Raw genomic sequence first — 14,871 nt, forward strand, 5'->3', positions numbered from 1 at the left:
ACATCTGCTTTCAAAGAGCAAGGCCTTGTCTTCAATCTCGTGTGGCTCAGGGGCAAACGTTAATCCTGGACCCCACCCCCCCCCCGAGAAAGGGATTCTGGGAGTTGTAGTTCCTGACCTCTCTAGCCGGAGTAAGACACCTCAGTGGCATTGGAGGTCACGCCAAGGTGATTCAGACGGCCCGGCACAGTCCACCTGGGTCCACACATATCCTTTTTACCCGTGTTTCACTTCCAAAAACAGGCAGTGAGGACGTCACGCCTCCATGTACCAGGAGCCAACGGTCTGTCAATCCAACGGAGCTGCGCTCACTCTCTCCCCCAAAGTCCCATTTATCCCGGATCCTTTCTTAGCTCAGTCACAACTCCCTTAAATATCCAATCACATAAATGTGGGATCAAAAATACTTTGTGTTAGACAGAGAGGAGCGGAAAAAGGAAAGATTTTTTTTTTTAAAGAGAAAAACACTTCCAAGAGCAAGGCAACAGTGTTTTAAGAGCCGCCTCCCCCTGAAAGACACAAGTGTTTCGTTGGACCTGAAGCTGTCTCTGGGGAATCCCTTAAAAAGAAATGCATGTCAATCAAAACTGACTTGCATTTGTGCCTGCAGGTGCGTCAGAACACTCTGTCTTAGTATTTCCATGAGCAATAAAATGAAGTATCGTTTCCTTTAAAAAGGGGGGAGGGGGGACTGAAAAACGGTTGCACAGTCCTCCTTTCTGCAACTGGCCATGTGAACATAACGGGAATTAGTAATGTCTGTTTGCTTTTCCATCACCCATTCTGTGTTTTCCTTGCTCTCGGCCAGCCCTTTGGGCACACGGTTCCTCACCTAGCAGGGTGACCCCAAGCCATTCTCTCTCTCTCTTTTTTTAAAATTTTTAACGTTTATTTACTATTGAGAGACAGAGAGAGACAGAGCGTGAGCAGGGAGGGGCAGAGAGAAGGGGAGACACAGAATCCGAAGCAGGCTCCAGGCTCCGAGCCGTCAGCCCAGAGCCCGACGCGGGGCTCGAACTCACAGACCGTGAGATCGTGACCTGAGCCACCCTGGGCGTGTAACATTGAGGGGCATTGCGGACAATACCCTGGGTCCCTCCCCTTCCGGTCTGCATTGTGTGATAACAATCTTCTTCCCCCTGATATCACCACCAGTCACGCCGACGGGACAGTGCCTGCCTTCTTGCCTGTGGGTTCAGTTGGTATGAGATTCCCCCCGAAAGGCCAGGTGGCAGTCTCCGCTTCCGGGTCGACAGAACCCCTGTTTGATTTCCCGTTAGAACCATTCTTCTCCTGGGAACTACGATCTCTAAGCCAGCAAAGCCCAACGTTGCAGGGACAGGAACGGAATTTGGGGGCCAGTACGACGGGGCAGCCCCAACTGTAGCCTTGTTTCTGGAGCAGGTAACCTTCAGAATGGCTGGGTACCTCCCTTTCCCCAGCGCACAGTGCCTGTGGAGAAGGCAAGGAAAAGCTCTCACCATATGCATTTTTGGCAATGTAGCAGAGTCCTTCCTCGAGGGGCTCTGGGTCCGTGAGCTGGCTCGCTTCTAGGAACTGGTCAAAGGAGCAGGACCTCCTAGAGACGTGGCCCACGTGCCATCTCTGTCCGCTAAGAATTTTGTCACTTATGCAGACGAAAACCCTGGGAGTCGCCCAGCTGAATCAGTCCTAGTGCGCCGTGACCCATTAACTCCTGCTAAAGATCGCTCAGGCCACGCCATGCTTTTCATGTTTCATCTCCGCTTCCCATCGTGCTGACCACAGCCACCTTTCAAGTTCTTTCTCTCGGCCTCCACTGCACCTGAGTCCCACCGTCCCTCCCCGCCCCCACCCCTACTGAATGCAGGGAGCGTATCTCCAAGACGGCATCTTCCACTGTGGCCCCCGGCCTGCAGAGAAGAACCCCTACAGAGCCTTTCAAGGAGGCTGGGGTCCCTCTCACCACCGAAGCAGGAATGACATTTCCGGGGGTCTCTACAGCATGTGGTTTGTTTGATGGAAAATGACAGAGACAGACGAAAGAGAACAAGGGGTTCTGGGGCTGCTGATGCCAAGCGTCTCGTAGCTTCTGTCCTCCAACGGTGAATTGCACCTGCCCCTGCCCCCCCCCCACCCGAGCGTCTCTACGGAGGTTGCGGGAGGTGGGGGGGGGGGAGGGGTCACCTGAAAGCTCCAGCTGGTGTTGTCAGTTCCCAAGCGCGGCACATCATCGCAAATTACGTCCTGTTAGGAACTTGTTCTAAAGACGTCGCCTCTCTGAGCACTCTGCGTGCTCCTGAGATAATATTTTCGTCTTGTGCAGCTGCACATCCGCGCTACAGCTCCGTGCCCCCAGATGACTGCGGGGAGCGGGCTTTTCCATCCTCAGGAAGCCTCGCCGCGTCTCATCACACCAACGTCTGCGTCCTGCCCCAGCTTTATTAACCTGTGACTGACAAATAAGAAACGCACCCAATCAGCCGGCACACGGTGGTCTTTAAGGTGTGCAAATACTGATGCTTCAATATGTGTGCCCGTGATGGAATGATCACCACAATCGGGTTCGTTAACACATCCGTGGCCTCGCGTAGTTACTGTGTGTGGGTGCAGCGCGCCTGTGGTCAGAACACTGTGATGTACGCTCTTGGCAAATTTCAGGTCTGCAAGAAAGTGTTACTAACTACAATCGCCGTGCTATTCATTGGGTGCCCAGACCTTAGTCCTGTTCTAACTGAAAGTTTGTACTCTTTGACAAGTTTGTATCTCTCTCCGTTCCCCCCCCCCCACCCCCCACTCCCCGCCCTGACCCCTCAGCTCCTGGCCACCGCTCTCCCCTCTGGTTCTAGAAGTTCCGCTCTTGTAGACTCCACATATGAGCAAGATCATAGAATACTTGTCTTTCTGCGTCTTCTGGCTTATATGTCGCATAGCGTAATGTCCTCCTGGCAGCATAATCGCTGCTGTCAAAAATGGCAGAATCTCCTTCTTTTTGTTTCCTTCTTTTTCCTTTTCACACACACTCACATGTATAATTACTTATTGGAACATATATGGAGTGAAATCTATACATTGGTGTTTGTTATTTATATTGGGTTATTTTGGGGGGGGGGGGAGGGTGTTTTGGTTTTTTGTTTGTTTGACTTTGCTCCCGAGTTGTGACAGTTCCTTATATATGTTGGATATGAGTCCCTTATCAGCTACAAAATTTGCAAACATCCTCTCCCATTTGTGGGTTGTGTTTTCATTCTGTTGATGGCTTCCTTTGCTGTGCAGAAGCTTTTCAGTTTGATGTAGTCCCACCTGTTTCTTTTTATTTATTTTATTTTGTATTTATTTTATTTTAGAGAGAGCGCACGAGAGGGGGAGAGGGAGAGAAGCAGAGAGAGAGAGAGAGAGAGAGAGAGAGGGAATCTGAAGCAGCCTCTATGCTCAGTGGGGTGAGATCATGACCTGAGTCAGGCTCTCAACCAACTGAGCCCCCCAGGCACCCCCCCTGTTTAGTTTTGCTTCTGTTTCCTGTGCTTCTGGTATCAGATCCAAAAAATGATCGCCACAACCGACGTCAAGCGCTTTTCCTTTATGTTTTCTTCCAGTTTTCTAACTTCAGGTCTCACATTTAAGTCTTCAGTCTGTTTCAAGTTGACTCTCGTACATGATCCCATCTCGTTCCCCCAAATGTAGACAGAGAGATATCAAGGACCCCACATCCGAAAAGAGTCACCAGCGATGGCGGCCAGATGTCCTCTCTGGGTTCTGCAACTCCAAATCATCCGCGACGTGACGCGCTCTGGCATCCCCTCCCCGCCTGCCGCCCTCATCCCAGAAACGCCGGCGGGGGGGGGGGGGGGGAAGATGGAAAGATCGTCATGGGGGGAGTGCTTGGCCACCTGGAAAAGCTGTGGTTCTTCCCCCCTCTCTCCCTGTGGGGAAGGGGGGTTGCTCCCCACCACCGCAAGCCGGCTGAGGATGCCCGCAGGAGAGCCACTGGTTGAGGCTGGGGGTGCCTGCGGGACAGGGAGACTGACGTGTTGCGCCCCAGTTAGATGGCGGGGACCTTGCGCCTCTGCCTTCTGAACCGCCAACAAGGAGGAAAGAGAACCAGAGACGGTGGTGGGTGCAGTGGGGCTGTCTGTACCCCCCGTCTGGTGGATAACGTCCACCTAGACTCTAGGAAGGGATTGAGGTGGCCACCCAGAACCCACCCACGGGGGCAGACCACAGGGTGAGGACGCCCCAGCAGGCAGAGGCCCTGGGGTATTCTAAGAGAGAGGACGGGACCAGAGGTGGGATGGGGACTCACTGAGTCCCTTACATCCTCTCGGCGGGACCCCGTGTCGTGGAGATGTACCCACAGAGCATGCACCCCTTCTCCAAGAGAGGGCCCCGACAGCGGGTCAGAGCCGGCCCGAGAAGCAGCCACGAGTCCCAGAGACCAACCATCTGTCCGTGTACCCCAGACACCGGTAAAGAGGTACACCCTTCTCCATCCCTCCCACCCTAAGAGGTCAGAGAAGCTGGAAGCGTGAGGAGAGCGGTGAGGGGAACCAAGGGACCAAGACCCTCCCTGTCTGGTTCTCCCTGCAAGGGTTCGAGCCTTCAGGGAGCAAGAATAAGACTGGGCAGACGTGGCCTTTAAATAACAGACAGCGCAGGGCGCCTGGGTGGCTCAGTCGGCTGGGCGTCCGACTTTGGCTCAGGTCATGATCTCGAGGTCCGTGAGTTCGAGCCCCGCGTCGGGCCCTGTGCTGACAGCTCGGAGCCTGGAGCCTGTTTCAGATTCTGTGTCTCCCTCTCTCTCTGCCCCTCCCCTGCTCGTGCTCTGTCTCTCTCTCTGTCTCAAAAATAAATAAACGTTAAAAAATTTTTTTAAATGACAGAGGTCTAGAGAATTTGCCCAAGACATCGTTAAGGGATGTGAAGGGGAGAGACCACATAGCCCATGAGGATGCCACCATGGGAGAAAATAAATCCGCCTCATGGGGCCCCCCGGTGGCTCAGTGGGTTAAGGGTCCGACTCTTGCTTTCGGCTCAGGCCATGATCTCACAGGTTATGAGTTACTGTCACTTCCTTTCACAGCCTTAAAACAGGAAGAACCAAAGGGTTTCAGGCTATGGCGTGATGTTTGCTTTTGCGTGTGTGTCATTTTCTGTAATAAAACGTGTTGCATTTGCAATCAGAAAGTTTTGAGGGACCACAAAAAAAGAAAAAAAAATCTTTACAATCAAGGGGAAGACGTGAATTGGATGAAAATATGGGTTGCTTCGGGAACCGTCCGTGCTCTCTGGAGAAGGGCAGATGCTGGGAGCGTCCCCAGGGACACCCCGCTCCCTTGCTGTCCCCACCACCCCCACGCAGACGCCTCTTCCTTCCTGACAGCTCAGTGCTGCCACCCTGAGGCCAGTGACGGACATCACCTCAACCCAGATCTGCGGGGACGGCCCCTCCAGCTTCAGTGTTCGGGTTTCATTTTATGACAACTGGTTTCGGGGCTGACGATGGAACTTCGTGGGAAATTCCTGCGAAAAGACCAGACCGGAGGACGGAGCAAGACAGAACGCCTGTGTGTGCATTGGTAAAGCGTTTCAAAACCAGACCCGTGGAGCCCTACCCCAGGGGTGGGGCCCTTCCGATTCTAGGTTGTGTCCCCAAGAAGCCACCCCTGCTTTGCACACTTGTATTTGGATGTGCGCATGTTAGCGATGCTTTCGTACGCCGTGCATTTGCGTGTGTGTATGCACAACCATGTGCATTTGCACTATGCGTCGTGTTGATGGGTCCCTGCCTATACAAGCGTGTGTGTGATGCGAGTATGCGTTTTCTTAGGTGATTTTGTGTATGTTTGAGCAGTGTGTGTGTGTGTGTGTCTGTGTGTGACAGAGAGAGAGCAGGATTTTGTGTTCTGGGTCACGAGAGCCTCAGATCTCCAGCTGAGGCTGCCGGGGGAATATGGCGAATGGCATCCATGACACGACCCCTAACAGGTGTTCTAGAACGGAAAGAACTCGCAGCATAGAACAACTCCATCCAAACCCCTGCACTAGGAGACCTGACCAAGCTCTCACGTGGCTTCTAGCAGCATCAGTCCGTGTCCCCAGGATGAGCCCAGGCTCCCACCGAAATGCCAGCCCGGGCAAGCTCAGGGCCACCAGAACTTACTGTTCTAGCCAACACCTGACCATAGGGCCCTCCGCTCATTTCCTCGGGGCATTCACTAAAAAGAACTTGGACTTGTAGGTCTTTCTGTGGCCCCTTGGATACCTCTCTGGATCTCTTATGGCCCAAGAGTGTCTTTCTCTGGGACCTGAAAGCCATTCCTTTGAAATGCAGTCATCTGGAAGGAGAAGCCTCTGTCCCCCGAGTCTCTGTGGGAGGACCGGATGCCATCTCCCCAGCAGACAAGCTGGCCTGGTGGCATTTACACTGACCAGCCCTTTGTAACTTGTCACTTGAGCTCTTCCCTACACCCCCGATCTCCCTTTCAAAGTCTGTGTTTTCCCCTGTTAACTGATGTCTGGCTTTGTTCACCTCTGACACCACACCCCCGCCCCCTTTCCCATTCCGGGCCCTTGACCTGACTTCCGCCCCCAGGTCTGCGTGGCCTCCCAGGGACCTGCCGAAGGCTGCAAGTGCCAGGGAGCCTGCGCCCTGGGAAGGGCTCCCATCCCACGACCTCTGGTGGGATGATTCTGACGTCCGGGGTCCACACGGCATCCAGAGCTCCTTGGGGAGAACGAAGCTCCTTCCAGTTGTCGGAGCCGTAACTTACCAGATAACATACACTTCGTTCACTGGCTTCCTTCTCTCTCCCTTCCCCACCGGCCTCTCCCAGGAAGGGGCTTTGTAGGATCCTCGCCCCAAACTCTGAGGCCGCCTCCAAGGCTCATGCCCGCCATCAGGGCTCTGCTCCCAGGGACTGTTCTTGAGGTGTTTTGTGTTGGGTTTTTTGTTTGTTTCCAATGTCTCTCTGCTCGGCCAGCTGACGACGGACGAGGACTGCCCGGTATGTGGGTAATGTGTTTATGTGTCTCCTGCAGGCAAAGCCTGGCTCACACTCCAGAGAAAGGGGGCCTGGGGATCCGATTTCTGACCCTACGGGCATCCTTCCCGTCCTCTCTCTCGGCTTTTCTGCTTCCCAACTGAAAGGGTTTCTTCCTTTTCTCCTTTCTTTGCTTCTTTCTTTTTAAAAAAAAAATTTTTTTTTAATGTTTCTTTATTTTTGAGAGAGAGAGAGAGACAGAGACAGAGGGCGAGCAGGGGAGGGGCAGAGAGAGAGGGAGACACAGAATCTGAAACAGGCTCCAGGCTCCGCGCTGTCAGCACAGGGCCCGACGCCGGGCTTGAAGCCACGGACCACGGGATCATGACCTGAGCTGGAGTCAGACGCCTAACCGACCGAGCCACCCAGGGGCCCCGCTTCTTTCATCTTTAATGATTTCTGGGGAGCAAGGGCATGTGGGCAAGAATAAGACAACAGCATTTATCGGGCGCCTCCTCTGTGCCAGGCGCGACCACAGGGCACCACACTCAGGGACACTTCTGGCCCTTACAGCCACCCTGGGCGGGAGGCTCTCTGTCCCATCACAGATGAGGACCCCAAGGCCGGGAGCAGGTTTAAGTAGCTTGCCCAGCACCTCACAGCCATTCGATGGCTCCCTGGAGGGAGACCCCTGAGACCCGGGTCCCAGCGCTGCCAGACCCGAGCCGAGCGGGCAAGAGTCACGAGGTCACTGAGATACCACTTCACTGGCTATTGTGTGCCTCAGTTTCCCCATGCGTTAAATAAGAAGGCACGGGGTCCCTCGACGGCTTCCAGACTTCGTGCCCCGTGCTCTTGTTTAGGGAGGGAGCCCGTGGACTAGAGACTCCAAGTTCACAGTCTGGTCGCCCCCAAACGCCCCCCCAGGGTGAGTTTTCTTCGCAGACACTGCCGGCGCTCGCTCAAACCAAAGGCTCTTCAGGTTTTCCTCCTCCTTCCCCAGCTTTAAAACATCGCTGGCGCGTCACCGTCGGGAAGAATTTAGAGACCAGCAGCAAATACTGAAAATCTCTGCGTGAACTTCCTCGTCTGGATTCCTTATACGCACACTCCGGAAGCCTCGTACTCATTCTGAGAAAGCCACTGTTTACCCTTGCTCAGAGCACTGAGTCGGGCCCTGTGCCCTAGTGGCCAAGGGCATCGACTTCAGGCTTAGACCACCCAGATTCAAATCTCAGCTCTGGCACTGACTCGCTGTGTGACCTGGGGCGAATCACTGGGCCTCTCTGTGCCTCCACTTCTGGATCTGTAAAATGGGGACAGTAAAGGCCCCTACGCTGCAGGGGTGCCGTGAGGGAGTCAACACAAGGAAAGCCATCAGTGCTGGTTACTATTCCCAGTGGAGCCACCTGCGGTGTGAGTCTCCAGTCGGGGGAGATACGGTCTCCCCAGTGACTCAACTTCCCTGTGCTGGACATTTGCAAAGGGGCCGGGGAATGGGGAGTTACCCTGGGTACTGGGGTGAAACAGACCCACCTGAAAGGCAAAACAGAACCTAGGGGAAATCCGTTAGGAGCCAGAGGTGGAGAGAAAGCGAAGGAAGAACCGTACGATCACAAGGGCTTGAGAGCCTAGAGAACCAGAGGGAACGAGCTCTGGGACTGAGCTGGGGCCCGTTAAAAAAACAAAATGAGGGGCGCCTGGATGGCTCAGTCAGGTAAGCGTCCGAACAGGTCATGCTCTCACGGTGCGTGAGTTCAAGCCCCGCGTCGGACTCTGTGCTGACAGCCCGGAGCCCGCTTCAGATCCTCTGTCTCCCTCTCTCTCTCTGCCCCTCCCCTGCTCTCTCTCTCTCTCTCTCTCTTCCTATCTCTCAAAAATAAATAAATAAACCTCACAAAATTTCAGCTGAGTAAATCTCAAGATCTCATTGGCTTTATTCATAGATCAGCCGGCATCCCGGATGGAGGGGAGCTCTGGCGAGCTGTACAAAACGGAAGGGTTTTATAGGCAGAAACAGGGCGGGGGCACTTAGCAAAAGAAAAAGAAAAGTTCAGACAAGGTCACCTTCCCTGAGGGAGCAGAGCAGGTGCGCAGATGACATCTTCCTTCCGGGGGATGGAGAGGCCCTATGACTGATGACCTCATTGGTGCTGACCAGAAGAGCCCCCGGGGGAGGCTGGAACAGCAGCGTCCCCTTCCCCCCCACCTTGGTGACTTGGCGTAAGTGACTCCATTTTGGGCCTGGGGTTTTCTTTTTAACAGGGGCAAATACACAGCAGTGGAGCCCTTCACTTCGGACCTCCGCAAGGCCGGCAGTCACAAATCCCCTTCCCTCAGATCTGGAATGTTCTGCCCCACCAGGACCCTCACCCCCTCCTCCAGGGCTCCAGCGATATTCACCCAAGTGTCCTGCGGCCTGGAGCAGGACATCACAGCTCCTGGGGGCCTGCCCGTGCTGCGCCTTCTCCCCTCGTCCTGTCCTGACCCTCTCCCTCCCTGCTGATAGGTTCATCTGTGTCCCCCCATTATCACACCTCAGCCTGGGAGCCCTCTGCACAGAAGGACAACTCATAGCCGTTTCTCCCATGGTGCCACACACCTGGCACATAGTAGGTGTTCAGCAAATACCAGCCCACTGGAAGGAGATTGGGAATAGGAGAGGCCCAGGCCTGCCTCCCGGCCATTGCCTGCGGTGGACCATCCTTTTGCTTGTAAACCAGGGAAGACAGCAATACAGAGCAGTGAGCAGAAGGCCGGGACGGCCCTCACTCAGCCGCCTTGTGCAGCACCGGTCGTAAAACTCGTCCCCCTTGTCCCGAGGACAGGCTCACCCTGATTACCTGATGACAGGTCGGATGCCTGCAAGGTTGGCCAGATGGAACGGGCGGCCAGGCCCTTCGGCGGCCACAGTTCTCCAGGAACCTTGACAACGAGCGTCTCGGTTCACACATCGGTCCATTTATCGCCACCACCGCCCCAAAACAGGGTTACTCTTTCCGGGCTGACTTCCCGGGTTTCTGAACCTTCAGTTTTAATAAAATCATTATTATCGTCACAGGTGTCGGTGGCTTGCTCCTTCTGTGCCGGGCACCAGGGGGAACAGTGAACCCCGCCTGCAGTAATTTGGAGCGACGCAATGAATTCTAGCACATTCCAGGTTCTAAGAAGTCTTGCACAAAAGAAACCTGTTTAGCGTTTTTTTAAACCAGCATAACCCAAACTCATGTGACAAGGGGACACTTTTTACAGAACACCTATCAGCATGGTGCTGTGTTCCCGGAAACCTGAACCTGATGGAAAGAAAGGAACGAGCATGTAATCAACACGCCACGTCCTGGGCGTGCATTTTCTCGGGTGATCCTTACACAGACCTCGGCTGCAAAGTCTCTTGTCGCCTCTGGACCACAAACCCACATTTGGATTTTCCTCTGCATTTGCCGCAGTCCCTGCTGGCTCCTCCTTTACCGCAGAGGCCGTGAATCCCGGAGGGAGAAAGGGAAAGGTTCTGTCTGCCACCCCGCGCCGCCTCTGACGGTTTGGATTTGCAAAGCTGGCCACATGGACGGTTCGCTTTCAGATTGGACGTATATCCACTCAACGGGGCCTCAGTTTCCTCATCTGCGAATGGAGCTGTGGGTAGGGGCAAAAGAGGCGTGGTTAGAAAGATGGAAGGAACCTGATGAGCTCTAGGTTCCTGGATTTATGAAGCCTAAGGACTCGGCTTGCAATTTAGAGAAACTGCCACCAGGGGGCGGGCGGGACTAAGAAAATAGCTCTACGAGGTCTTGGACTGGCTCTGGAGTGAAGAGCCTCAGAATTTGCTTTTTTAGGTCCTCCTTCAGGTTGTACTTGGATAGAACAGAAATTATGAAGATGGTTCTGAATCCCTCTGAGCAAATGAGACGGCAAGGATTAGAGAATGGGTAACTTTTCCGCCATGTGAATTAATGCAATGTAAGTCCTGGTCCCCGTACCTCCTTGAAACTTAAGAATCACTGTGAATGGGGGGCGCTGGGTGGCTCAGTCGGTTAAGCATCCGACTTCGCTCGGGTCATGATCTCACAGTTCATGGGTTCGAGCCCCGCGTCGGGCTCTGTGCTGAGCGCTCAGAGCTGGAGCCTGCTTTGGATTCTGTGTCTCCCTCTCTCTCTGCCCCTCCCCCGCTCACGCTCCGTGTCTCTCTCTCTCTCTCTCTCTCTCAAAAAATAAACATAAAAAAAAATTCTTTTTTAAAGAATCACTGTGAATTCCACCGTCTAGGGGCCTCAGAAGCACAAAGAGCAGTGTTGGAAACCGCACCAGTGGGATAAACGCCTTAAGTAAAAAATAAATTTTTAAAAAATTAAGAAAACCCATGCTTATCTTATCTTGCCGGTATTACAGCTTCTCTGTCTCCAGAATATTCCATGTTTAATTTCAAGGAGTTCCTCTTCCTGATCTGAGGTGAAATCTTTAACTGAGGCTAAGTCATGAAATCTGTTACAATGTCTCGCTTGTGTCCAAACTGAAATTGCCAGCTTGCCTTTAAATCAGCTCCCCAGCATTCAGTTACTCTGGCACCCTTTCTAGCCTGTGCGTTCTCTTGGAGGGTGTCTCTTGCAATTACAGAAGGCAAAACTGGGTGCCTGGCCGGCTCAGTTGGAAGGGCACCCGACCCTTGATCTCAGGGTTGTGAGTTCGAGCCCCATCTCAGGTGTCGAGATTACTGAAAAATAAGTTTAAAAAATTTTAAGCTCTCCAGAAAGCGAAGCATCTGAAAAGCGCTGAATCAATACCATGTGAAGCTAAAGTCACAGCATCCTTCCAACCCACCTCCCCTGCTCTTCGCGGAGTCCGTCAGCAAGGACTCACACGGTTCCGCGTGTACCTTTTGAAGGTCGCACAAATGATGTATGTCATACTGAAGGGCTCCTCCTGCAGACCGTCGTTTCCAAAACCCACGGAGACATACTGGGAGATCTTTCCACGCTGGCGTATGACGACCTGGGTCATGTCTTTCCCCTGCTATAGATCCCCCCATCTGTCCATTTCTCCTGCTGGCGGACGTGTAATGTGCACACAACGCAGCAATGGGTGTCTTTGTGTGGGGCTCCTTGTGTGCATGTAAGAGCTTCTCCAGGCTACACGGAAATGGGAGTTTCTAGGCTGTAAGATAGAACTTCAATGTTGCTAAATTCTTCCTTGATGTTCTGTGCTCACAATTCATTGCGTGTATGAGGGGTCCCACCTCACCTACACTTGCTTTTTATTTTATTTTATTTTATTTTATTTTATTTTATTTATGGGAGAGAGAGAGAGAGAGAGAGAGAGAGAGAGAGAGAGAATCTTAAGCAGGTTCCACACTCAGTGTGGCGCCCAATGCGGGGCTCAATCCCACAACCCTGGGATCATGACCTGGGCCCAAATCAAGAGTCAGTCAGTCACTCAACCAACCGAGACACCCAGGCGCCCCTACACTTGCTTTTTAATATTTGCCAACCCAAGGACTTTTTGTGAGTATCTCTCTGATCCCTGGCGATATTCTTCTGTCTGGTTTCTTCAGTCATTATTAACCCTTCTGATCTGGCTAGACTGTGAGCTTCTGGAGGAAGGGGCTGGGTCTCACATCTGAGCCCCCTCCCCCCAAGGCGCAACCCCATCCGGGCACAGATTTCTCCGTCTGCCTTTCCCATCTGGCCTCTGTGCCCCACCTTGGGAGTCCTACCGTCCAAGGTTAATAAGACACCCAGGGTGTGTGGGCGACCCAGTACGCCGTGCTGGGTTTCTATTCACACTGTGCCCTCCGTCTCGAGCCCTGTGGTTCTTCCAATCCACCTTTTTTTTTTATTAAAAAAATTCTTTTAATGTTTATTTTTGAGAGAGAGAGACAGACGGACAGACAGAACATGAGTGGGGGAGGGGCAGAGAAAGAGAGAGGAAGACACAGAGTCCGAAGCAGGCTCCAGGCTCTGAGCTGTCAGCACAGAGCCCAACGCCGGGCTCGAACTCACAAACCACGAGATCATGACCTGAGCGGAAGTCAGCCGCCCAACCGACTGAGCCACCCAGGCGCCCCTCTTCCAGTCCACCTTAACGTACCTGTTCATACGCCAAGACTCAAGAGCTACCTCCTCTGTGAAGCCCTCCGTGACCACCAGCCCCATCCCATCCCAAGCTCTCCTTTGTGCTTCCTCCGTCCCGTATGGACTTCTTGCTGCCCTGTGTAAAACTGCTGAGCGTCCATATACTAACGTGTCTGTCTCCAGCTTCCTGTTGAGCTCAGACAATTTACTTGGCCTCTCCAAGCCTCATTTTTTCATAAAGATGATCGCTCTGAGGACTGGTGTCGGGATGAAAAAGATCATGTGTGTAAAACACTTGACATATAATCATAGGCACCTGGCACGTTATAATTTCTCTGTCAAAATCGTATGGGGTCCGCTATCGTCGCAACACTTGGGATGGATGGTTTTTTTCACCTGCCACATGTGGTGGGCAGATAGTCGCAACTCAGTAAAAACGAAGTCTGGTTTTCCAGCACGAGAGCAGTGCCTTGTAGAAATTCGGTACCCGGCAAAGAGGTTGAGCCGAACCCAGCACCGCGCACATCATTAGGTACCCAGTCGATATTAAATCAAGTCAAGCTCACTTCCGGTACAACACCTTGGTCCAATCTGATCTTGAAGAAGTCTCTCCCTTTTGCGGCCCCGCTCCTCCTGGCAGGGATCTGCTTTGCATTCGTCCAAAGCATGACGATCACTGAGGCAGTCTGGTATCGTGGTGAATCCCCCTGAACCTCTCCTATCTATACCAATACTCCTGCACAGTCTCCTACTACGAGTCTGGGCTGGACCATATGTCCTTTTGACCACAGGGACCTTAACAAGCCTGTGCAAGACGCGATAAGCTCTTACACATCAGGGTCTTGTCTTCTTGGAAGGCTGCTGCTTGGAACGCAGTCACCATGTCAAGAGGAAGCCGAAGCTGGCCACAAGGAGGGTGGCCTCCAGCGACGGCGCCCATCCCTGCTGAGGCCCCAGGCTCGTGAGAGAAACCGCCATCTTGCAGCAGGTGCCACGCGGAGCAGAAATGAGCCAAACTGCACAATCCCAAGCAAACAGATGAGCCTTGTCGTTTTAAGCCTCTAGGTTTGAGGGTGGTCTGGAACACAGCAAGTAATGGGCCAGTGGGACAGGTGTAGAGAGTGCACGTCAGTGACATGTGGGGTGGGGTGAGCTGCTGGCTTGGGGACCCACCAGGTAAAAAAAAAAAAAAAAAAAAAACTTCAGGATCAGCTGGCAGACGTGACTGTCTAACCTGCAACCCCATCTCGGGGGGGACTCTTCCCTGGGAACCCAATTCCCAGGTCCTCCGGGGATCGTGACTGGTTAAGGATGACTTTGGCTTAAACAATGCAAAGTTGCCCAGGCTCCAACGATAAGAAGCCCAGAGGCGGCGGCTTCCGGCCAGGGGGATGGGGCAGCTCAGCGAGGTCGCGGACAACCCACATGGTGCCGCGGCGTCTTCGATTCCCCCCCCCCCCCACCCCGCTCCCAGACTGCCAGCTGCGGTCTGCCCTGCGTCTTCCTCCCTCTACACAGCAGCGCGAGAGAGGGATGCTCCCCAGCTCTCCCGGGGGAGGAGAAAAGAATTTCCCAGAGGGCTCCGCGCTCTCACCTCTCCTTGCTTCTCATTGGCCCAAACTGAGTCATACACCCACTTCTGAACCAATCAGTTTGTGTGTGTAGGGGGAGGGGTAAAACTTACCCTGAGACCAATCAAACCCACCCCTGCCTTGGAGGAGGGGCATGTCTGATTCTTCTCAAGTCCAGGGGCTCCTGGGGGAGGAACGGGTGTCTGGAAGTAATTGGGGTTCAGCTAGGGAAGGCATCCAAGGTTCAGTTCCCGCAGGGACCACTGTGAGGCCCCT

General features: G+C 53.5%; 1 long non-coding RNA gene across 1 annotated transcript; it reads right to left on the reverse strand.

Moving 5' to 3' along the window:
- Nucleotides 1-8,865: 8,865 nt before the first annotated feature.
- Nucleotides 8,866-14,569, reverse strand: LOC123590727. The gene is made up of 2 exons (XR_006708950.1): nucleotides 13,234-14,569; nucleotides 8,866-10,592 (listed from the first exon to the last, which is right to left on the reverse strand). It is a non-coding gene; the product is annotated as an uncharacterized LOC123590727 (long non-coding RNA).
- Between the last annotated feature and the right edge of the window lie 302 nt (nucleotides 14,570-14,871).

The sequence above is a fragment of the Leopardus geoffroyi genome, chromosome B4 (assembly GCF_018350155.1).
Source record: "Leopardus geoffroyi isolate Oge1 chromosome B4, O.geoffroyi_Oge1_pat1.0, whole genome shotgun sequence".
NCBI classification, from domain to species: Eukaryota; Metazoa; Chordata; class Mammalia; order Carnivora; family Felidae; genus Leopardus; species Leopardus geoffroyi.